This window comes from Mustelus asterias, chromosome 11, assembly GCF_964213995.1.
Source record: "Mustelus asterias chromosome 11, sMusAst1.hap1.1, whole genome shotgun sequence".
Classification (NCBI taxonomy): domain Eukaryota; kingdom Metazoa; phylum Chordata; class Chondrichthyes; order Carcharhiniformes; family Triakidae; genus Mustelus; species Mustelus asterias.
Window position 1 is genome coordinate 101057043 of NC_135811.1, and position 23528 is coordinate 101080570.

The 23528-nt window shown below is 45.6% G+C and overlaps 1 protein-coding gene across 1 annotated transcript in view; it reads right to left on the reverse strand.

The window, feature by feature from the left end:
- tbx21 (T-box transcription factor 21) overlaps positions 1-17856 on the reverse strand; it is a 132794-nt gene extending 114938 nt beyond the window's left edge. Inside the window, exon 1 of the mRNA XM_078224122.1 lies at positions 17804-17856. The gene's annotated coding sequence lies outside the window, so the exon portion shown is untranslated. The remainder of the gene's footprint in view (positions 1-17803) is intronic.
- Positions 17857-23528: the final 5672 nt, after the last annotated feature.

Sequence of the window (23528 nt, forward strand, 5' to 3'; positions counted from 1 at the left end):
ATCCATGCCAATGCTTCAGTGCAGTTGGGGGAGATGGTGGCATAGAGGTGATGTTCCTGGTCTGGTCATCTACTGACCCAGGCTAATGCTTTTGGACCATGGGTTTAAATCACATAGTGGCAGCTGGTGGAATTTAAATTCAATTAATGAAACATCTGGGACAGAAAGTTAATCTCAGCAATAGGGACTATAAACCTATAATTGGTTGATGTAAAACCCCAGCTAGCTCACAAATGCCCTTTAGAAAGGGATATCTGCCATTCTGAGAAGTCCAGCTATGTAACTCCAGATTCACAGCAATGGACTAGGTTGTTAACTGCTCTCTAGCAACCATTCAGTTCAAGGGCAATTAGGGATGAACAGCAAATGTTGACTTGACACATTTGTTTTTAAAAAGCACTCACAGTGCCAGGGACCCGGGTTCGATTCCAACCTTGGGTGGCTGTCTTTGTTGGGCTTGCATGTTCACCTCATGTCTACATGGGTTTCCTTTGGGTGCTCCAGTTTCCTCCCACAGTCCAAAGGTGTGTAGGTTAAATGGATTAGCGATGGTAAATACGCAGGATTACGGGTTTAGGGCAGGGATAAGAACATAAGACCATAAGAACTAGGAGCAGGAGTCGGCCATCTGGCCCCTCGAGCCTGCTCCGCCAATCAATAAGATCATGGCTGATCTTTTCGTGGACTCAGCTCCACTTACCCTCTCACCATAACCCTTAATTCCTTTACTGTTCAAAAATTTATCTATCCTTGCCTTAAAAACATTCAATGAGGTAGCCTCAACTGCTTCACTGGGCAGGGAATTCCACAGATTCACAACCCTTTGTGTGGAGAAGTTCTTCCTCAACTCAGTCCTAAACCTGGCCCCCTTATTTTGAGGCCATGCCCCCTAGTTCTATTTTCACCTGCCAGGATGGGCCTCTTCAGAGAGCTGGTGCTAACTCGATGGGCTGAATGGCCTGCTTCTGCATGGTAGGGATCCTATGGTTCATTGTGGGCAGGCCGGGAGAGCCAAGAAAATTCAAACCCCTCAGTCAGCCAACAGCGAGGCTGGAGTTTGTGACTATTACACAGCTCAAAGAGCTGCAATTGTCCGACATTAATCAAGTATAAAATCTCTACCAATCATATTCAGATTGGAATGTAAAATCATCCCCCGCTCTTAACTATATTGACAAAGGAAAAGACTGTGGGTGGGGTTTACCACCTAACCCCCGTGTGTATCACAGTGGCAGGAAGTGGCCCACCATTGGCTGATGGCGGGATCTTCCGGTCCTGCCATTGTCAACAGGGTTTTCCATTGAATGCACCCCTCGCTGCTGTGAAACCCCCAGTGGGGGTGTGCCGTTGGCAGGACTGGAAGATCCGGCCTGAATGGCCCAAAGATGGAAGGATTTGCATTTATATAGCGCTCTTCGCAATCTCAGGACATTCCAAAGTGCTTTATAGCCAAGGAAGCACTTATGAAGTGTAGTTACGGTTGCAATGTACCCGGGCAGGTGAACTCTTGCCACCCTATCCAGCATGCCCCTCTCCAGCATAACCCTCTCCACCCCCACCCCGCCTCCATAACCATTGCATAGAACATAGAACATAGAACAGTACAGCACAGAACAGGCCCTTCGGCCCACAATGTTGCGCCGAGCTTTATCTGAAACCAAGATCAAGCTATCCCACTCCCTATCATCCTGGTGTGCTCCATGTGCCTATCCAATAACCGCTTAAATGTTCCTAAAGTGTCTGACTCCACTATCACTGCAGGCAGTCCATTCCACACCCCAACCACTCTCTGCGTAAAGAACCTACCTCTGATATCCTTCCTATATCTCCCACCACGAACCCCATAGTTATGCCCCCTTGTAATAGCTCCATCCACCCGAGGAAATAGTCTTTGAACGTTCACTCTATCTATCCCCTTCATCAATTTATAAACCTCTATTAAGTCTCCCCTCAGCCTCCTCCGCTCCAGAGAGAACAGCCCTAGCTCCCTCAACCTTTCCTCATAAGACCTACCCTCCAAACCAGGCAGCATCCTGGTAAATCTCCTCTGCACTCTTTCCAGCGCTTCCACATCCTTCTTATAGTGAGGTGACCAGAACTGCACACAATATTCCAAATGTGGTCTCACCAAGGTCCTGTACAGTTGCAGCATAACCCCGTGGCTGTTAAACTCCAACCCCCTGTTAGTAAAAGCTAACACACTATATTGCAGATTGTTTAAAAACTAAACTGACTCCATTTTCATTTTTGCTCGTTATCTCATTACAGTTTTACACAAATTGATTCATCAGATCAAGGTTTTTGTAATGTGTTATGATACTGCCTGCGAGGCTGCCCAGGTCTGCTGTAAGAAGGGGCAGCTGGTCGCCACAGAAACACTGTGTGGCTGCGGGCTGTCCATCTCCCTGCCTGTCAGAATTTGTACCGTTGCTGTGATGTGGGCTGACTGTTCAGAAAGGCCAGTAAATGGAACATGTGTTATTTTATTTTTTTTTGCGCTATGGGCAGAGGTCACCACCCAGCGTGCACAGGCACAGCGATGGCTGGCCTCTGTCTCGGGGCAACAGAATCCAGCACAGGGCGAAACAACAGCAGCCACCCCTGGAGTGCAGTGGAAAGCACAAACATTCAGGGAGCCCTATTCCGTGGGTTGGTAGCAGAGAAAGAGAGAGCTCCTTCAGAATTCATGACAAGTCTAGGTGTTGTGAGCTCCCATTTGCGAGTAAGCGCTCTACCTAGAGTGGTATTGAGTAACAGAGGCTGGGAAAAATCCCACGTTTAGTCCGGATCCAGGCCGAGCCAAGTTACTTCAGCTGGGGAAAAAGGGCCATATTCAACTTCAGCAGAGGCCGATAACGGGTTTTTTAATGATGTGTTATAAAATTGACTGGAACTGTGTCTAAACCTGCAAAGGACAGCGTGGGTTTTTTTCCACACGTAACAAAGAAACATAGAAACTAGAAGGAGGAGTAGGCCATTCGGCCCTTCAAGCCTGCTCCACCATTCATTATGATCATGGCTGATCATCAAATTCAATATCCTGATCTCCTCCACAACCCCCCCCGCGCCCCCCCCCCCTCACCCATATCCCTCAATCCCTTTAGCGACACTAATAAAAAATAAATAAATACATATCCCTTGATCCTTTTAGCCCCAAGAGCTATATCTAATTTCTTCTTGAAATCAGACAACATTTTGGCCTCAACTACTTTCTGTGGTAGTGAATTCCACACATTTGCCACTCTCTGGGTGAAGAAGTTTCTCCTCACCTCAGTTCTAAAAGTTTTACCCCTTATCCTCAAACTCTGACCCCTAGTTCTGGACTCCCCCCACCATCGGGAACATTCTTTCTGAATCTACCATGTCTAATCCTGTTAGAATTTTATAAGTTTCTATGAGATCCCCTCTCACTCTTCTAAACGCCAATGAATATAATCCTAACCAATTTAGTCTCTCCTCATGTGACAGACCTGCCATCCCAGGAATCAGCCTGGTAAGCCTTTGCTGTTCTCCCTTTACAGCAAGGACACCCTTCCTCATGACCTTACTTACTGCTTTCACTCGTTATATGTCTGTGTCAAAGTTGAATTTCAACCCATGCTATGATTGCAGGGAAGTGGGGTTAAGTAAGGACAAGGCTGATTGGGACTAAAGGCCCCGTTCATAGAATCATAGAACTCAACAGTGCAAAAGGATGCCATTAGGCCCATCATCTTCTTACCTGCTGCTGTCAGACCTTTGGATGGACTTACCTTGCATTAAGTTGATCTTTCTCTACACCCTAGCTATGACTGTAACACTACATTCTGCACTCTCTTGTTTCCTTCTCTATGAACGATATGTCTGTATCGTTTGTCTGTATAGCGCGCAAGAAACAATACTTTTCACTGTATGTTAATACATGTGACAATAATAAATCAAATCAAATCAAATCAAATCATTCTGCCTGTTCTAGCTCTCGGAAAGGACTATCCAGTTAATTATACTCTTCCGATTTTTATCTTCTTTCATAAATATTTATCATCTTCCCTTTTGAAATTCTTTATTGAATCTGCTTCCAGTATCTTGTCAAGCAGCGCCGTTCAAATCATAAATTGGTGTGTCACAAAATTCTCCTTAACTCCTTTTGTTTCTTTCATCAATTACCTTAAATCGGCGACTCTTGGTTATCGATCCTTTAAGAAGTTTAACAACACCAGGTTAAAGTCCAACAGGTTTATTTGGTAGCAAATGCTACCGTAACTACCAAAAAAAACTAGCTTTTGGAGCGCTGCCCCTTCGTCAGGTGGAGTGGAGATCGATCCTTTTGCCAGTGATATAATTTCTCCCGATCTACTCTATCCAGACCCCCTCTTAATTCTGAATACCTCTATTTGCGTTGCTAAAATTGATTTCACTTCTTTGCTGCAACTGTTTAATTGAATCTTGCAAGCAATCTTCCCAGTCACTGTGAGGAATGGTATGCTTTTCAAATTGCTACCTGGGTGTAAACATAATATCAGCAGAGATGAAGATCTGATGGTTTCTCTAATGGATTTACAATTGGGCTGCAAATGGAAAATCTACCCAGTTATCTTTCAGTTGTATACACTGGCAAGGTGACTGTGGTGTTGCAGACCTGGATGAGAACAACAACATGCATTTTTGTAGCACATTAAACAGCACACTTCACAGGAGCGTTATTAAGCAATGTCCAGCATTTGGAGACAATGGGAGAAGCGACCAAAAGATTTGGCAAAGAGGTTGTCTTCAGTCCCTGTGGCAAACTTTGGTTCCTAGCCACTAACATGGGCAGCATGGTGGTTAGCACTGCTGCCCCACCAGGGACCTGGGTTCAATTCCGGTATTGGGTGACTGTGTGGAGTTTGCGTGTTCTCCCCGTGTCTGCGTGTGTTTCCTCCGGGTGCTCCGGTTTTCTCCCGCAGTTCAAAGATGTGTGGGTTAGGTTGATTGGCCATGGTCCAGTTGTGTCAGAGGGACCAGCAGGTAGGGTTACGGGGATAGGACCTGGGTGGGATTGTTGGGATCGGTACAGGCTCGATGGGCCCAATGGCCTCCTTCTGCACTGTAGGGATTCTATGATACTACGATTCCATCCCTCTTCCTGGCAACTCAGGTTGAACCAGGCTGATAGCAAATTCAATGACATATTTGACACTGAGATGGACCTCCTGCCAGCTAAATATCCACACCCTCACTAACACTATTTCCACCCCTGCAATGTCACCCACCTTCATACCTGTCTCTATTCACCTGATGATGAAACCCTCATCCATGCTGTTGTTACCTCTCGATTGATTATTCTAATATCCTGCTGGTTGGCCTTCCATGTTCCACCCTCATAAACTCTGCCACTTGTGTCCTAACTTGCACCACTCGGCCCCTCGAGCCTGCTCCGCCATTCATTATGACTACGGCTGATCATCGAGTTCAATACCCTGGTCCCCCGTTCTCCCCGTATCCCTTGATCCCTTTAGCCCAAGAGCTCTATCTAATTTCTTCTTGAATTTACATGTTTTGGCCCCAACTACATTCTGTGGTAGTGAATTCCACACATTCACCACCCTCTGGATGAAAAAAGTTCTCCTCACCTCAGTCCTAAAAAGTATACCCCTTATCCTCAAACTACGACCCCGAGGTCTGGACTCCCCCACCATCGGGAACGTTATTTCTGAATCTACCCTGTTAGAATTTTGTAAGTTTCAGTGAGATCCCCTCTCACTCTTCTAAATTCCAGTGAATATAACCCTAACCGACTTAATCTCTCCTCATCTGACAGATCTGCCATCCCAGGAATCAGTCTGGTAAACCTTCGCTGGACTCCCTCTATATCAAGAACGCTCTTCCTCAGATAAGGAGACCAAACTGACAGCTAATTAAGTAGGTGACTGGAATAGTTGAGCCTCTGATGCCTTCCAAGCTCGAACCACCTCGCGACATTCACATACAAATAATGGCCTCTTGTGGAAGCAGTAGGAAGTCTCACAACACCAGGTGAAAGTCCAACAGGTTTATTTGGTAGCAAATACCATAAGCTTTCGGAGCACTGCTCCTTCACCTCTTGTGGAAGAACAGAGGGTGGAATGATATTCCAATGAGAATGGGCTGCATATTGTGGAGCCGCAGTGTAACTCCGCAATCACAGCTGGGGACCACACTGCTGTAAGTGACTGGGATTGATTTGGTGCACCATTTCTGCTTGCTACAGTTCACAGACTTTTTTTATACATAATCCGTAAATAGAATGCTATTCTTTAGCTTTGTTTGTGGTAAAATACATATATTTGGCTGCATGTTCCACAGACTGTGAGTCCCATCCACCTCAAACTCACTGCGGCAAACATGCAGTCTACGTGATGGTGGAGGAACAGAGGAAATAGGAGCAGGAGTAAGCCACCCGGCCCATCAAGTGAGCCCACTCTTTTAACAGATCATGGTCGACCATCTACCCCTCTGCCGTTTTCCTCCGCTATCTTCATATTCACTGATGCCATTAGCATCCAGACAACGAAAGGAGGTCAGGGAGGGGAAAGGCACAGTGGTTAGCACTGCTGCCTCACAGCGCCAGAGACCTGAGTTCGATTCCCGGCTTGGGTCATTGTCTGTATAGAGTTTGCACATTCTCCCTGTGTCTATGTGGGTTTCCTCCGGGTGCTCCGGTTTCCTCCCACAGTCCAAAGATGTGTGGGTTAGGTGGATTGGCCATGGTAAATTGCCCCTTAGTGTCAGGGGGATTAGCAGGGTAAATACGTGGGGTTACGGCGATAGGGCCTGTGTGGGATTGTTGTCGGTGCAGGCTCGCTGGGCAAAATAGCCTCCTTCTGCACTGTAGGGATTCCAAGATGCCCTGTCTGACCGATAGAGATTCAGTATAGCCAGAGTTAAAGGTGCTCTGAAAATAAACTGCTAAACCTCCTCTTTCCAGTGACTGACACGATACAGGACAGACAGTGCAGCCCCTTAGGAACTTAAACTCTGTGCAGAGATCAAATGTTAAAAATAGGTCAGGCCAGCAAGATCATTCTGAGCAGTTAACACCTGCAGCTATGGATTTCCTTGACTCTGTATACAAACAAGACGGAATGCTGACATCAGCTCTTGGGACTTGCTGTCGTTAGCTTTTGCAGTGCAATTTCAAACCGATTTTAGTGCTGACACAATGACATTGGCAACACTCTCAACTATAGAAGCACAGAATCTTACGGCACAGAAGGTGGCCATTCAGCCCATCATGTTCTTGCTGGTTCTTTGAAGGAGCTATCATCCCACTCCTTTGTTCTTGCCTCACTGTTCTGTAAATGTTTGTTCTTTTCAATATCAAATTCCCCTTCGAAAGTTATTATTGGGTCTGATAAATAAGGGGGTGAAAGCTTATCGGGGTAAGCGGGAGGTTACAATCAGATCAGCCATTTTCTTATTGAAAGGCGGAGCAGGCCCAAGGGACTAAGTGACCCACTCCTGCTCCTAATTCATATGTTGGCGCGCTTGTATGTTCAAATGTGTAATGACCTAACTATGTTAGCTGTTGTGGGTTTTACACAAAAAGAAGAGACGTTTGCACATGTACAGTCAAACTAACACACAACAGGTTTTAATCAAAGAAATGTTCTCTGCACTGCACAGAGTATCAAGTGCAGAGTACAGAGCTGGGGCGGCACCGTGGCACAGTGGTTAGCACTGCTGCCTCACAGCGCCAGCGACCCGGGTTCAATTCCCGGCTTGGGTCACTGTCTGTGTGGAGTTTGCACGTTCTCCCCGTGCCTGCGTGGGTTTCCTCCGGGTGCTCCGGTTTCCTCCCACAGTCTGAAAGGCATGCTGGTTAGGTGCAGTGACCCAAACAGGCACCGGACTGTGGCGACTAAGGGAATTTCACAATAACTTCATTGCAGTGTTAATGTAAGCCTTACTTGTGACTAATAGCACAGTGGTTAGCACTGCTGTTTTCATAGCTCCAGGGACCTGGGTTCGATTCCCGGCTTGGGTCACTGTCTGTGTGGAGTTTGCACATTCTCCTCGTGTCTGCGTGGGTTTCCTCCGGGTGCTCCGGTTTCCTCCCACAGTCCAAAGATGTGCGGGTTAGGTTGATTGGCCATGCTAAAATTGCCCCTTAGTGTCCTGGGATCCGCAGATTAGAGGGATTAGTGGGTAAAATATGTAGGGATATGGGGGTAGGGCCTGGGTGGGATTGTGGTCGGTGCAGACTCGATGGGCCGAATGGCCTCTTTCTGTACTGTAGGGTTTCTATATTTCTATGTCTACTTTACAAACTGAAAGTAAAACTGCAGCCCCTGCCAACACCCTAATGACACCTCATGTGATCAGCTCTTAAAGCAACCTGCAACCCTGTTAAATATATAACAGTATATATTTTTCAGGCAGTGCACAGAACAACTCACCACACTCTCATCTTCCATTTCTTCTTGTTGCCAATTACCTCAAACCTATGTCCTCGAAGAGTGGAAAGACTTGGCATATTCTGCTCAGGACTCCACAGTATCTTAACCCTCTCCCATTAAAGGTACTACAGCATCTATGAACAAGCAAAGATTATTGGTATCTTAGCTTTCCCAGCTTATAATTTCCACCTTGAATGCTTCCTAATGTCTTTGCCTTAACTATTTGTGCCATTGTGTTCGACCCTTTACTGCAATGACTTTAACAAGGCCCACGATGTGGCCCTCTTAGAATATGAGCTCCCTGATTAACATGTACCTGAGATCAACATTGCAGATGTCAGAGCAGCCTTCTCGAAGGTCAACCCACGGAAAGCGACTGGCCCAGATGGGGTACCCGGACGAGCACTCAGATCCTGCGTGGATCAGCTGGTGGTGGTATTCGCAGACATCTTCAACCTCTCTTTACGACAATCTGAGGTCCCTATCCGCTTCAAGAAGACAACCATCATCCCGGTACCAAAGAAAAGCCAAGCAGTGTGCCTTAATGACTATTGGTTGGTGGCTCTGTCATTCATCATTATGAAGTGCTTCCAAAGATTTGTCATGGCACGAATCAATTCCAGCCTCCCAGATTGCTTAGATCCACTACAGCTCATCTACTGCCACAACAAGTCCACAGCAGACGCCATCTCCCTGGCCCTGGAACAGCGAGATAACAAAGACACCTATGTACTGACTACTGTTCAACCTTTAACACCATTATTCCTATGAAACGCATCTCCAAACTCCATGGCTTGGGGCTTGGCTCCTCCCTCTGCGAACAGATCCTGAATTTCCTAATCCATAGACCGCAATTAGTAAGGAGAGGCAACAACACCTCTTCCACGATCATCCTCAACACAGGTGCCCCACAAGGCTGTGCCCTCAGCCTCTTACTTTACTCCTTATGCATCTATGCCAATGTGGCCAAACTCCACTCCAACTCAATTTCCAAGTTTGCTGATGACACCACCGTAGTGGGTCAGATCTCGAACAATGACGAGACAGAGTACAGGAAAGAGATGGAGAATCTGGTGAACTGGTGCAGCAACAATAATCTCTCCCTCAATGTCAACAAAACAAAGGAGGTTGTCGTCAACTTCAGGAAGCGTAGTGGAGAACATGCCCCTGCCTACATCAATGGGGACAAAGTAGAAATGGTCGAGAACTTCAAGTTTTTAGATGTCTAGATCACCAACAACCTGTCCTGGTTTCTCCACGCCAATGCTATAGTTAAGAAAGCCCACCAACGCCTCCACATTCTCAGAAGACTAAGGAAATTGGCATGTTTGCTATAGAACATAGAACATTACAGCGCAGAACAGGCCCTTCGGCCCACGATGTTGCACCGACCAGTTAAAAAAAAAAACTGTGACCCTCCAACCTAAACCAATTTCTTTTCGTCCATGAACCTATCTACGGATCTCTTAAACGCCCCCAAACTAGGCGCATTTACTACTGATGCTGGCAGGGCATTCCAATCCCTCACCACCCTCTGGGTAAAGAACCTACCCCTGACATCGGTTCTATAACTACCCCCCCTCAATTTAAAGCCATGCCCCCTCGTGCTGGATTTCTCCATCAGAGGAAAAAGGCTATCACTATCCACCCTATCTAAACCTCTAATCATCTTATATGTTTCAATAAGATCCCCTCTTAGCCGCCGCCTTTCCAGCGAAAACAATCCCAAATCCCTCAGCCTCTCCTCATAGGATCTCCCCTCCATACCAGGCAACATCCTGGTAAACCTCCTCTGCACCCTCTCCAAAGCCTCCACATCCTTCCTGTAATGTGGGGACCAGAACTGCACACAGTACTCCAAGTGCGGCCGCACCAGAGTTGTGTACAGTTGCAACATAACGCTACGACTCCTAAATTCAATCCCCCTACCAATAAACGCCAAGACACCATATGCCTTCTTAACAACCTTATCTACTTGATTCCCAACTTTCAGGGATCTATGCACACATACACCTAGATCCCTCTGCTCCTCCACACTATTCAAAGTCCTCCCGTTAGCCCTATACTCAACACATCTGTTATTCCTACCAAAGTGAATTACCTCACACTTCTCCGCATTAAACTCCATCCGCCACCTCTCGGCCCAACTTTGCAACCTGTCTAAGTCTTCCTGCAAACTACGACACCCTTCCTCACTGTCTACCACACCACCGACTTTGGTGTCATCAGCAAATTTGCTAATCCACCCAACTATACCCTCATCCAGATCATTAATAAATATTACAAACAGCAGTGGCCCCAAAACAGATCCCTGAGGTACACCACTTGTAACCGCACTCCATGATGAATATTTACTATCAACCACCACCCTCTGTTTCCTATCCGCTAGCCAATTCCTGATCCAATTTCCTAGATCACCCCCAATCCCATACATCTGCATTTTCTGCAGAAGCCTACCATGGTGAACCTTATCAAACGCCTTACTAAAATCCATATATACCACGTCCACTGCCTTGCCCCCATCCACCTCCTTGGTCACTTTCTCAAAAAACTCAATAAGGTTAGTAAGGCACGACCTACCTGCCACAAAACCATGCTGACTATCACCTATCAATTCATTACTCTCCAAATAACTATAAATCCTATCCCTTATAATTTTTTCCAACATCTTGCCGACAACAGAAGTGAGACTCACCGGTCTATAATTCCCGGGGAAGTCTCTGTTCCCCTTCTTAAACAATGGGACAACATTCGCTAACCTCCAATCTTCTGGTACTATACCAGAGGCCAACGACGACCTGAAGATCAGAGCCAGAGGCTCTGCAATCACTTCTCTTGCCTCCCAGAGAATCCTTGGATAAATCCCATCCGGACCAGGGGATTTATCTATTTTCAGACCCTCCAGAATATCCTGCACATCCTCCTTATCAACTGTAATACTGTCTATTCTACTCCCTTGCAACCCAGTGTCCTCCTCAGCTATATTCATGTCCCCTTGCGTGAACACCGAAGAGAAATATTGGTTCAATGCTTCACCAATCTCCTCCGGTTCCACACATAACTTCCCTCTATGACTCCCACCAACTTTTACAGATGCACCATGGAAAGCATTCTTTCTGGTTGTATCACAGCTTGGTATGGCTCCTGCTCTGTCCAAGACTGCAAGAAACTACAAAAGGTAGTCCATCACGCAAACCAGCCTCCCATCCATGGACTCCGTCTACACTTCCCGCTGCCTCGGAGAAACAGCCAGCATAATCGAGGACCCCACGCACTCCGGACATATTCTCTTCCACCTTCTTCCGTTGGGAAAAAGATACAAAAGTCTGAGGTCACGTACCAACCGACTCAAGAACAGCTTCTTCGCTGCTGCCATCAGATTTTTGAATGGATCTACCTCGCATTAAGTTGATCTTTCTCTACACTGTAGCTATGACTGTAACACTACACTCTGCACTCTGTCCTTTCAGTATGTTTTGTCTGTATAGCGCGCAAGAAACAATACTTTTCACTGTACACTAATAAATGTGACAATAATAAATCAAATCTAATCTAATCAAATCAAATCAAAGTGAATGCATGGGGTTACAAGGATAGGGCATTGGGGTGGGTCTAAGTAAGATGTTCTGTTGGAGAGTCATAGAGAGATAGACATATGCAACATGGAAACAGGCCCTTCAGCCCAACTCATCCATGCTAACCAGGTTTCCTAAACTGAACTAATCCCATTTGATTGGAGAACGGAGTAAGTAACAGTGACACAGAGAGTAGTCTGACCGATTAGCATCACACCTAGGGACGGTGCAGACTTGATGGGCTGAATGGCCTCCTTCTGCACTGTAGGGATTCTGCATTTCTATATTGAACTTAATTATAGAGGAACTGACCATTTTGAGAGCTTGATGATTCTAATGTGAGCCAATGTTCAGTGATGTAGTCAGTATTTCTTTGTCAGTGATACAGTGCTCAATGTGACTTCTTCAGCTCAGCAACACAAAAGACAATTGTTTGATGGGTGTAGGTCTGAGTTTAGTCTTTAACAAAACCACATATGCATTCTATTTATACCGGTTCGGCTTTGAGTTATTTGGATTCTTAATGTACGCTTTAGTAAGCTTTAGCGGACCTGCACACAAGATCTGCAATGGCCATGCTTAATTGGTCATCCAACCTCCATTTCCCCAGACCACAAACTTCAGATGGCAGATAACATGAGAGCAGATTCTTCCAATACTCTAAAAAAGAACTACGTTTTAAAATTACTCTCTCCTCGGTGGTTACAAATACAAATACTTACTTTGCTGATTTTCCTTTCTTGCAGTCAAGACATTTGCAAAAGAAACCAGCCTCCCATCCATTGACTCTGTCTACACTTCCCGCTGCTTCGGCAAAGCAGCCAGCATAATCAAGGACCCCACGCACCCCGGACATCCTCTCTTCCATCTTCTGTTGGAAAAAAGATACAAAAGTCTGAGGTCACGTACCAACCGACTCAAGAACAGCTTCTTCCCTGCTGCTGTCAGACTTATGAATGGACTTACCTCGCATTAAGTTGATCTTTCTCTACACCCTAGTAACTGTAACTGTAACACTACATTCTGCACCCTCTCCTTTCCTTCCCTATGAATGGTATGTTTTGTCTGTATAGCGCGCAAGAAACGATACTTTTCACTGTATGCTAATACACGTGACAATAATAAATCAAATCAAAAATCAAAAGCAAAAACCTCTATTTAATTTTCCTTTCCACACATCACCTTATCTCCCCAAAATTGTACTCCCTGGAATTTAACAGGTCAAGGGGTGATTTGATTGAAGTTTTTATTAAGGGCAACAGGTAGGGCAGATTGAGAAAAAATATTCCCCCTGGTTGGGGAATTTAGGAATTTCGGGGCACAGTGTAAAAAATAAAGCCAGAACTTTTTAGGAGTGAAATTAGGCAACATTTCTACCCACCAAGCGTGGTAGAAGTTGGAAACTTTCTTCTATCAATGGCAATTGATGGATTAATTATTCATTTTGAAACAGAGATTGATGGATTTTTGTTAGCAGTATTGAACAATGTCGGAAACATGGACTTTGGTCACAGGTGGCCTTGCTGTATGATGGAACATACTTGAGGGTAAATGTCCTACTTCTGTTCTTATCATCCTATCTTCCTATTTTCTCTCTTTCTGTTCTTTTATCTTAGAGTTTGGCCAGGCTAGGTCTTTATTCCTTGGAACGTAGGAGAATGAGGGGTGACTTTATTGAGGTGTATAAAATCATGAGGGGCATCGATAGGATGAAGGCACATAGTCTTTTTCCCCAGGGAAGAGGAATTGAAAACTAGGGGGCATAGGTTTAAGGTGAGAGGGGAAAGATTTAAAAGGGACCTGAGGGGCAACCTCTTCACACAGATGGTGGTGCGGATATGGAATGAGCTGCCAGAGAAAGTGGTTGAAGCAAGTTCAATAGCAACATTTAAAAAGCTTTTGGATAAGTGCATGGATGAGAAAGGTTTAGAGGGGTATGGGCCAAATGCAGGCAATTGGGACTCGCTGGGAGGGAACCATGGATGGCATGGACTGATTGGTCCGAAGGGCCTGTTTCCGTGCTGCATTGCTCTATGACTCTATGACTCTCTAATGTACAGAAGGACATCATCTGACCCATTGTGACTGGACTTCTTGAAACAACTGTTCAATTAGTCCAATTCCCTAGTTTTGTAATTATTTTCCCTTCAAGTATTGACACAATTCTCTTTTAAATGTTAATATTGAATTTTTTTCCATCCTTCTCGCCAGTTCATTCTCGATCACAACATCTCACTCATTTCTTGTTGTTGTCTCCAACTCTATTGTCAATCACCTGAAATCTCTGCCCTCTGGATTCTGACCTTTCGGTCACTGAAAACAATTTTCCTTATTAACTCTGACAAAATCCTTCTTGCTTTTGAACACTTCTATCCATTTTCTCCTTAACATTTCCCGCTCTAAACTGAACAGCATGCTATGACCCCACCACCAGGCCACACTGCCCATCCACTGTACCTCCAGCTTCTCCAGACAATCCACATCACTGAAGTCCCTCATCCCTGGTACTATTTTAGTCAATGACTTCTGCACCTTCTCTAAGATCTTGTCATTTTTCCTTAGGCATGATGCTCCAAACCAAACCTGCATAGGTTGGCACCCCATCTACCATCAACCACTGGGGCACAATGGCAGCAGCGTGTACCATCCACAAGTTGTACTGTTGCAACTCACCAAGACTCCTTCAACCACACCTTCCAAACCTGCAGCCTCTGCCACCTAGAAGGACAAGGGCAGCAGGTGTATGGGAACACCATCACCTGCAAGTTCCCCTCCAAGGCACACATCATCTTGATTTGGAACTATATCTCTGTTTCTTCACTTTCAGTGGGTTAAAATCCCGGAACACCCTTCCTAACAGCACTATGGGTGTACCTACACCTCATGGACAGTGCACCTAGATCACATGGACTGCAGCACCTCAAAAAGGTATCTCACCATCACCTGGTTGGCCAGCCAGAGATGACTGCATCTCATGAACAATTCATAATTGAACACAATTATAGAATCATGGGGCGGCACGGTGGCACAGTGGTTAGCAGTGCTGCCTCACAGTGCCAGGGACCCGGGTTCAATTCTGGCCTTGGGTGACTATCTGTGTGGAGTTTGCACATTCTCCCTGTGTCTGCATGGGTTTGCTCTGGGTGCTCCCACAGCCCAAAGATGTGCAGGTTGGTGGATTGGCCATGCTAAATTGTCCCTTAGTGTCCAAAGATGTGTGGGTTAGGGGATTAGCAGGATAAATGTGTGGGGTTACGGGGACAGGGCATGGGGTGGGGCTGGGTAAGAGGTTCTGTCGGAGAGTCGGTGCAGCTTCGATGGGCCGAATAACCTCCTTCTGCACTGTAGGGATTCTGTGATTCTATGACAATATTCCATCTAACCAATGTTTTATGAAGGTTCAGCAGAATATCCTTGTTTTTTTCCATTCTACGCTTCTGTTAATAAAGTCAATCTTCTCAGCTAGTCCTGGGACTTTTAAAGATCTGTATACGTGGACCACCCTGAGTTTTTCTGTTCCTGCAACTCTATGAAAGTATTTCATCTCTATTGCCTCTCCTCATTCTTCCTCCCAGGATGCATAACTTAACACTTGCCTGCATTGAGTACATTTGATTTGTAATGTGTCTGCCCATTCCCCCAGCATGCCTTTGCAATTCTCCTTAGGTCTATGTCCATTCCCCAACTACATTTCCAATTTTCCTGTTATCTTCAATGTTTGAAACTATGCTCTGTACAAGCAAGCCCAGGGCATTAATAAATGTCAAAATTAGCAGAGATGCCAATATGGAAATAGAAATCAGGAGAGGTACAAGATGGATTACTGTAGAAAGTCAAAATCTACCATGGCATGGTGGCACACTGCTGCCTCACAGCGCCAGGGTTCGATTGCTGGCTTGGGTCACTGTCAGTGCGGAGTCTGCACGTTCTCCTCATGTCTGTGTGGGCTTCCTCCGGGCGCTCTGATTCCCTCCCACAGTCCGAAAGACGTGCTGGTTAGGTTCATTGGCCGTGCTAAATTCTCCCTCAGTGTACCCGAACAGGCGCCGGAGTGTGGCGACTAGGGGATTTTCACAGTAACATCATTGCAGTGTTAATGCAAGCCTACTTGTGACGCTAATAAATAAACTTTAAACAAAGCAGTCAAGAATGGGAAAACCATTTAGTTTCTTTCTTTTGTAGCTAAACCCCTGTCAGTCCCACTGTATTTGAATGCCCTAAACAGCCTTTATCTCCATTATCTTACTGGGTAGGTTGTTCCAAATACTTATCACTCTTAGCGTTATGCCTGGAAGGACCTATATACACTGTGTTATGTGTAAAGCATTCCAATATATGGAATTCTGAACACATTTCAAAATGCCTTTTCTTTAACACTGTTATTTCTGACCCTTTCTTTTGCTCATTAATTAGCCGCAACCTCCACTAATTTTTATTGACAGTAAATGCCTCAGTTAGATGTTGCTTTTGTAATCGTCTGGGCCATGACCTGTCAATGCACTCTGAGTTTGTAACCTGTCATGTGCTGAGTTGTTTGAGAGTTTCAATGCTGTCACCATTCTATCTCCAGATCAGTCACTCCAGATGAAGTGGAATCATTATTTTTTTTTTGTTGCAAGCACGCTGCCCAGGGGCTGGGAAATGTCACCTCCGCATTATGTCAATCCTTACTCAATCTGTCCGGGCAGATGGTGGATAGAGGGCCCCCCGACACACACACACACAGATTAGGACGGCCTTTGTTTAATGGGCCTCACGTTCAGAGTCCTTCATTAGCTACGTTAGACTAACTGTGTGTATGTGTGTGTCTGTGTTTGTGGGGGTCATTGGAACATTAGGCACAAGGGAAGGCCATTCAGCCCCTCAAGCCTGCTCCAATATTCATGTAGATCGCAGTCACCTTTGCTCCATATTCCTTGATTCCCTTTCCTACAACTACCTCAGGCTTGAATGTTCCAATTAACTCAGTATCCACATCCCATTGGAAGAGAGAATTCCAGATTCCTTTTTTAATGAAAATTTGTTTCCTGATTTCACTCCTGAAATTTCACTCCTAGCTCTAATTATCACTTTGCTCACGATTCCCCCACCAAGGAAAGTCTCTTTTCTCTGTTCCTTATCCTTTTCACGTTTTAAACACTCTAAACAGATTAGAATCATAGAATCCCTACAGTGCAGAATGAGGCCATTTGGCCCATCGAGCATAAACCGACCACAATCCCACTCCAGCTCTATCCCCATAGCCTCATGTTTTTACCCTTTGACACTAAGGGGCAATTTAGCATGGCCAATCCACAAAACCTGCAGATCTTTGGACAGTAAGGGGCAATTTAGCATGGCCAATCCATCTAACCTGCACACCTTTGGACACTAAGGGGCAATTTAGCATGGCCAATTCACCTAACCTGCACATCTTTGGACACTGAAGGGCAATTCAGCATGGCCAATCCACCTAACCTGCACATCTTTGGACACTAAAGGGCAATTTAGCATGGCCAATTCGCCTAACCTACACATCTTTGGACACTTAAGGGCAATTTAGCATAGCCAATCTGCCTAACCTGCACACCTTTGGAGCGAGGGAGGAAACCGGGGCACCTGGAGGAAACCCATGAAGACACGGGGAGAATGTGCAAACTCCACACAGACAGTGACTCAAGACCGGAATAGAACCTTGGTCCATGGTGCTGTGAGGCAGCAGTGCTAACCACTATGCCACTGTGCCGCCCTCAGATCACTCTCAGTCTTCTATATGGAGGGGATGCAAATCAAGTTTGGGCAAATACATGTGACGGGGGTGCGGAACACTTCAAGATAAATATAATTTGGTACCTCAATGACCAGGAGTGGGAATGGATGTGAGATATCAAATCCCGCTTTGATCCCGGCCACTGGCAACAGTAACTGATATTGTTGTCCCTGCTTGGATGAAGTTTCTGAATCACGTTCACAGATTTCCATCTCAGTTGCTATCATAGCCTTAAAGAAAATCAGATCCATACAGCAACATGATCAAATCCTGTCAGATCTCATTCATTAGAGTGAGACTCATTCATCTTGCTTCAAATATGTGACCCACTTTGGGGATTTTCACTCTTAAAGCACACAGCTCCACTGTGTTCGCGACACCGGTTAATTGTCCACATGATATTCCTTTGGCCCGCTAAATGAACGGAACCAATAAGCTGCTTCATGTAAACAGCCTAACTTGTTTACTAAACAGTAGATAAAAGAGCTTCATGTGAACATGTGAATACATTTATATTGTACAGTACAATCTCAACCCTTGTGTTTTCAATTGATCGGAAATTCATCTCATTATTTCTTCGATTGGAAATCTCATTCCTAAAAATATCTGGATATTGCAAGTGTGAGTTATTTTCCGATTCAGTATTGGATAGATTTGTTCTGCAGTCACAAAAAGTTTATTTATTAGTGTCACAAGTAGGCTTACATTAACACTGTAATGAAGTTACTGTGAAAATCGCCTAGTCACCACATTCCAGCACCTGTTCGGGTACACTGAGGGAGAATTTAGCATGGCCAATGCACCTAACCAGCATAATTAAGGACCCCATGCACCCCGGACATTCTCTCTTCCACCTTCTTCCCGGGAAAAGGATACAAAAGTCTGAGGTCACGTACCAACCGACTCAAGAACAGCTTCTTCCCTGCTGCTGTCAGACTTTTGAATGGACTTACCTTGCATTAAGTTGATCTTTCTCTACACCCTAGCTATGACTGTAACACTACATTCTGCACTCTCTCCTTTCCTTCTCTATGAACGGTATGCTTTATCTGTATAGCGCGCAAGAAACAATTTTTTTCACTGTATGTTAATACATGTGACAATAATAAATCAAATCAAATCAAAATCTTTCGGACTGTGGGAGGAAACCGGAGCACGCGGAGGAAACCCACGCAGACACGGGGAGAATGTGCAGACTCCGCACAGACAGTGACCCAAGCTGGGAATCAAACCCAAGTCCCTGGCGCTGTGAGGCAGCAGTGCTAATCACTGTGCCACCATGCCACCCCAATGTTCAGGAGAACTACAGTGAGAACTACCTTTTGCATGGGTTTGTCAAATGTATCTGATTTTTCCAGTTCTTCCATTCTACTATCATGTCTTGTTATGTCTGCCTTTACCTTATCATAAGCATCTCGGAGAGTGACATGAAGATTAAATCACAGGCATCCCTCACTATATCAGGTGAGTAGCTGGAACTACTTTTCCTTTTCAGCCTGGGTTGGGCTGCAGTCCCGCATTTAATTGCTGGGCAGTGTCCTGGTGTATATTTAAGGCTGAGATGGATATGGATTTGATCCGCCATGGGAATTAAAGGTTACGGGGAAAGGGCAAGAAAGTGAATGTGATGAATGTCGGATTAACCATGATCCTATTGAATGGCAGAGCAAGCCCGAGGGGCCGAATGGCCTACTCTTGTACCTACCTCTTATGGTCACTGCTATACCTTTGGCCCCTTGCTACATCTCCCGTTCAAAAAGAATCCATACACTACAGAAGGAGACCATTCAGCCCATTGAGTCTGTACTGACCACAATCCCACCCAGGCCCTATTCCCGTAATCCCAGATATTTACTCCCCAAATCCCCTCACACTAGGGTCAAGTTAGCATGGCCAATCAACCTAACCCGCACATCTTCGGACTGTGGGAGGAAACTGGAGCACCCGGAGGAAACCCACACAGACATGGGGAGAATGTGCAAACTCCATTCAGACAGTGACCCGAGGCCGGAATTGAACCTGGGACCCTGGCGCTGTGAGGCAGCAGTGCTGACCACTGTGCCACCATCCCACCCCTAGTGTCCTTTAGGAAAGGAAATCTGCTGTCCTTACCTGGTCTGGCCAACATGTGACTCCAGAGCCACAGCAATGTGGTTGACTCTTAACTGCCCTCTGAAATGGCCAAGCAAGCCACTCAGTTCAAGGTAGACTTGGGATGGGCAATAAATGCTGGCCAGCTAGCGTCACCCATGTCCCATGAATGAATAAAAAAATCTTAAATGACTCCAAGAGGGTTGGTGACAAGCTGGAAGATCTCTCACGCTTTTAAGCCTTGCCTGCTGGACAAGATAATGCCGTGAGATCAACATATGTGGCAAGTATTGACTTCATTTGAAACAGAGTTGGTCTGGCTCATTGGCTCATGTCTTCAATCATCTGTATCCTAAGCTCTGAAATTCCCTCCATGAACCTCTCCATCTCTCTCCTTCTTCTTTAAGGTGCATCTTAAAATCTACCTCTTTGACCTACCTTAATATTTCTCTATATGGTTCAGTGTTAAATCTTTGTGATAAAGTGCCTTTGGAAGTTTACAAACAGTGGGAGTTGGTGGCATTGTGGTCATGTCACTAGACTGGTAAAGCCAGAGGCTCAGGTTAATCCTCAGAGGATTTGAGTTCAAATCCCACCATGGCAGCTGGTGGAATTTAAATTGAAATAATAATTCTGAAAAATAGTACTAGCCTCAGTAACGTTGGCCATGAAACTATTATTGATGGTCATCAAGACTCATCTGATGTCAAATCTGCCATCCCTACCTGATCTGGCCTTCATGTGACTCCATCCACTGTAAAATGGTTGACTCTAGCTGCTCTCTGCAAGTATAAAGGGAAATGCAAATACTGGCCTTGCCAGCGATGCCCACATCTTATAAGGTTTTTAAAAGAAAGATGTTATACTTGAAGTATCATAATATTCAAGGATATGGGACAAGTGCAGGAAAATGGAATTGGTGCACCTTTGGTGGGAGACATTGTTGGTGCAGACTCAATTGGCCGAAGGGCCTTTTCTGCATTGTGTGACTCTATGGGAATGGAGGATATCTCTAGTCGTGGGTGATATGCATGAAAATGAGAGACAAGAGAAGGGCAGTGAGTCTGTCCTGAGTTATTCTGCTGTCCTGCAGCATGCCTGATCATCATTGAAGGGCTGAGAACAATTTTCCAAAAGTTTGCCAACTTTGACTTCCCACTTTTACCTCTGCTTTTGCCTCAGTTGCATAACCATGGGAGGGGGAGCGGGGTGATTTGATGGTGCGTTCTGGGCCACAACCTGGCCGGATAGGTCAATTTTGGTACATAGATGCTCTTTTCCTGTCCCTTTTCATCCATTGATCCAATATGGCCTTTGTTGTCTGTGGGACCTTGCTGTGCATAAATTGGCTGCCTTTCCTATAGCAATGACTACAAAGTAAGCTTCAACTTTCCAACAGGAAGATGTTGGATGGTCAAACACTTCCTACCACCATGGACAAATGTGTTGTAATAAGCCTTTAAGGGATACCAGCATGACATCACCAAAAGGGAAGTGTGTCCTGCGATCCAGTCTTTAGTTACATTTTTGCTTTCGGGCAGAGCACTAACACGCACACACACATACACACACACACACTCACACATACACACACACACTCACACATACACACACACACATACGCACACACACACACACACACACACACACACTCACTCATACACACGCACACACTCACACACACGCACACACTCACACACACACACACACTCACACACACTCACACACACACACACACTCACACGCACACACTCACACACACACACGCAGACCGACACACGCGCGCGTGCGCAGACACACACACACACACCCACACATACACGTTCACACACACACACATTCACACACACACATTCACACACACACACACAAAAACACACACACACAGTCACACAACTCAGCTGCAAGATATCTACTTCTGACTAAATATTCCCATGTACCGAGTACAAATAGATGAACCCACAACATGTTTATCTAATCCCGTATGAGTGATTGGGACCCTTTAGGTCATTGGGTGGCACAGTGGCACAGTGGTTAGCACTGCTGCCTCACAGCTGCAGGGACCCGGGTTGATTTCCAGCTTGGGTCACAGTCTGTGCGGAGTCTGCACGTTCTCCCCATGTCTGCGTGGGTTTCCTCCAGGTGCTTTGGTTTCCTCGCACACTCCAAAGATGTGCCAGTTAGGTTGATTGGCCATGTTAAATGTCAGGGGGATTAGCAGGATGGGGTTAGGGGATAAGGCCTGGGTGGGATTGTTGTCGGTGCAGACTCGATGGACTGAATGGCCTTCTTCTGCACTGTATGGATTCTATGATTCTTAAAAAACACGTCAGTGGGGTCCAGTGAGTCATCCTTCAGTTTGGGGAAAACATCTTGACCTCTGCTCAGTGATTCCAAGAGACAGCCAGGAATTTTCCACCTGCCGAGTCATGGCTGTGACCCGGTTCCCGCCACCCGGATAAACATGGCGGCCGGAATTCTCCAACCGTTCACGCCGACGGGATTCCCTGGTGCCGCTGCAAGGAATGGAGACTTGGCTGAGCGCCAAATCTCTCTGTCTTCGCTTGCAGCAGTGGGGCATGAACAGTCCGGAAAGTTCCGGCCGGCATGTTTGTATTCTATCCTAGATAGATTTTTGAACAGTAAAGGAATTAAGGGTTATGGTGAGCGGGTGGGTAAGTGGAGCTGAGTCCACGAGAAGATCAGCCATGATCTTATTGAATGGTGGAGCAGGCTCGAGGGGCCAGATGGCCTACTCACTGCTCCTAGTTCTTATGTACCCTCCTTTGACTAATTATCCCTCAATCAATATCACCTGAAGAAAACCCCAGAGATCCTCTGGCCATGATTGCATTGCTGTGTGTGGGATTTTGCTGTGTACCTGTTAGGCCCCCTACACTACAGCAGTGGCCACATTTTGAAAGCACATCATCCGGGCCATGGGTGCTTTGGAACGGCGCTGTACAAGCGAAACTCTCTTTAATGCATCACCTCAAAGTTGCTACAATCTACAGCCTTTTAAATCTTATTCCCCGATTTACCCATCTTTCATTTTTCATGTTTCACAGAGTCTTGATCCTTCCCCGAGGTTTCTCTGTTTAAATAAAGTGCCTTTCAAAAGCTGCAATTCAGTCCCTTAGGGTTCATGGAGAATGATTGGTAGCAATAGCAATTTTTCCCCTGGTAACAGAATAATGTGAGTCTCCTTGGGACACACAAAGGACGTATAATTAATTTGTCATGAAATTGTGTCTGGTTTAAGTTTGGAACAGGCTGCCCGAGCAAGTTTGGAACAGTACTTGAGCATTGGAATGACAAACACTGGATTAAGTATGAGTCTCCCGTCCCCACGTTTATTCAGTTTGAACATCTTTCTTAATGAATACAAAAATCTCTCCGTTCCTCTGCTGAGGAAGGAAACCTCAATGTGTATGAAGGACCCAAATGGCCTTAAGGATTATGAACTGACATGGACCACATAAAGGGGTCTGTCAATACCTCTGACTTGGTTACTTTGGGATGATGTGTTCTGACAGTTGCATCGCATTTTCTCTCACTCTGTCTTTCTCTCTCTCTCTCTCTCTGGAGGATTAAACAGCAGAGCATATTGCATTATATGTCGGCACCAGGTTCAGCACCTAACACTCCACTGAAAGTGCTAATAGATATAACAAGTTTTTCTTTTCACGCTTTGGTAGAAGGGAAGGTGGCGGGATA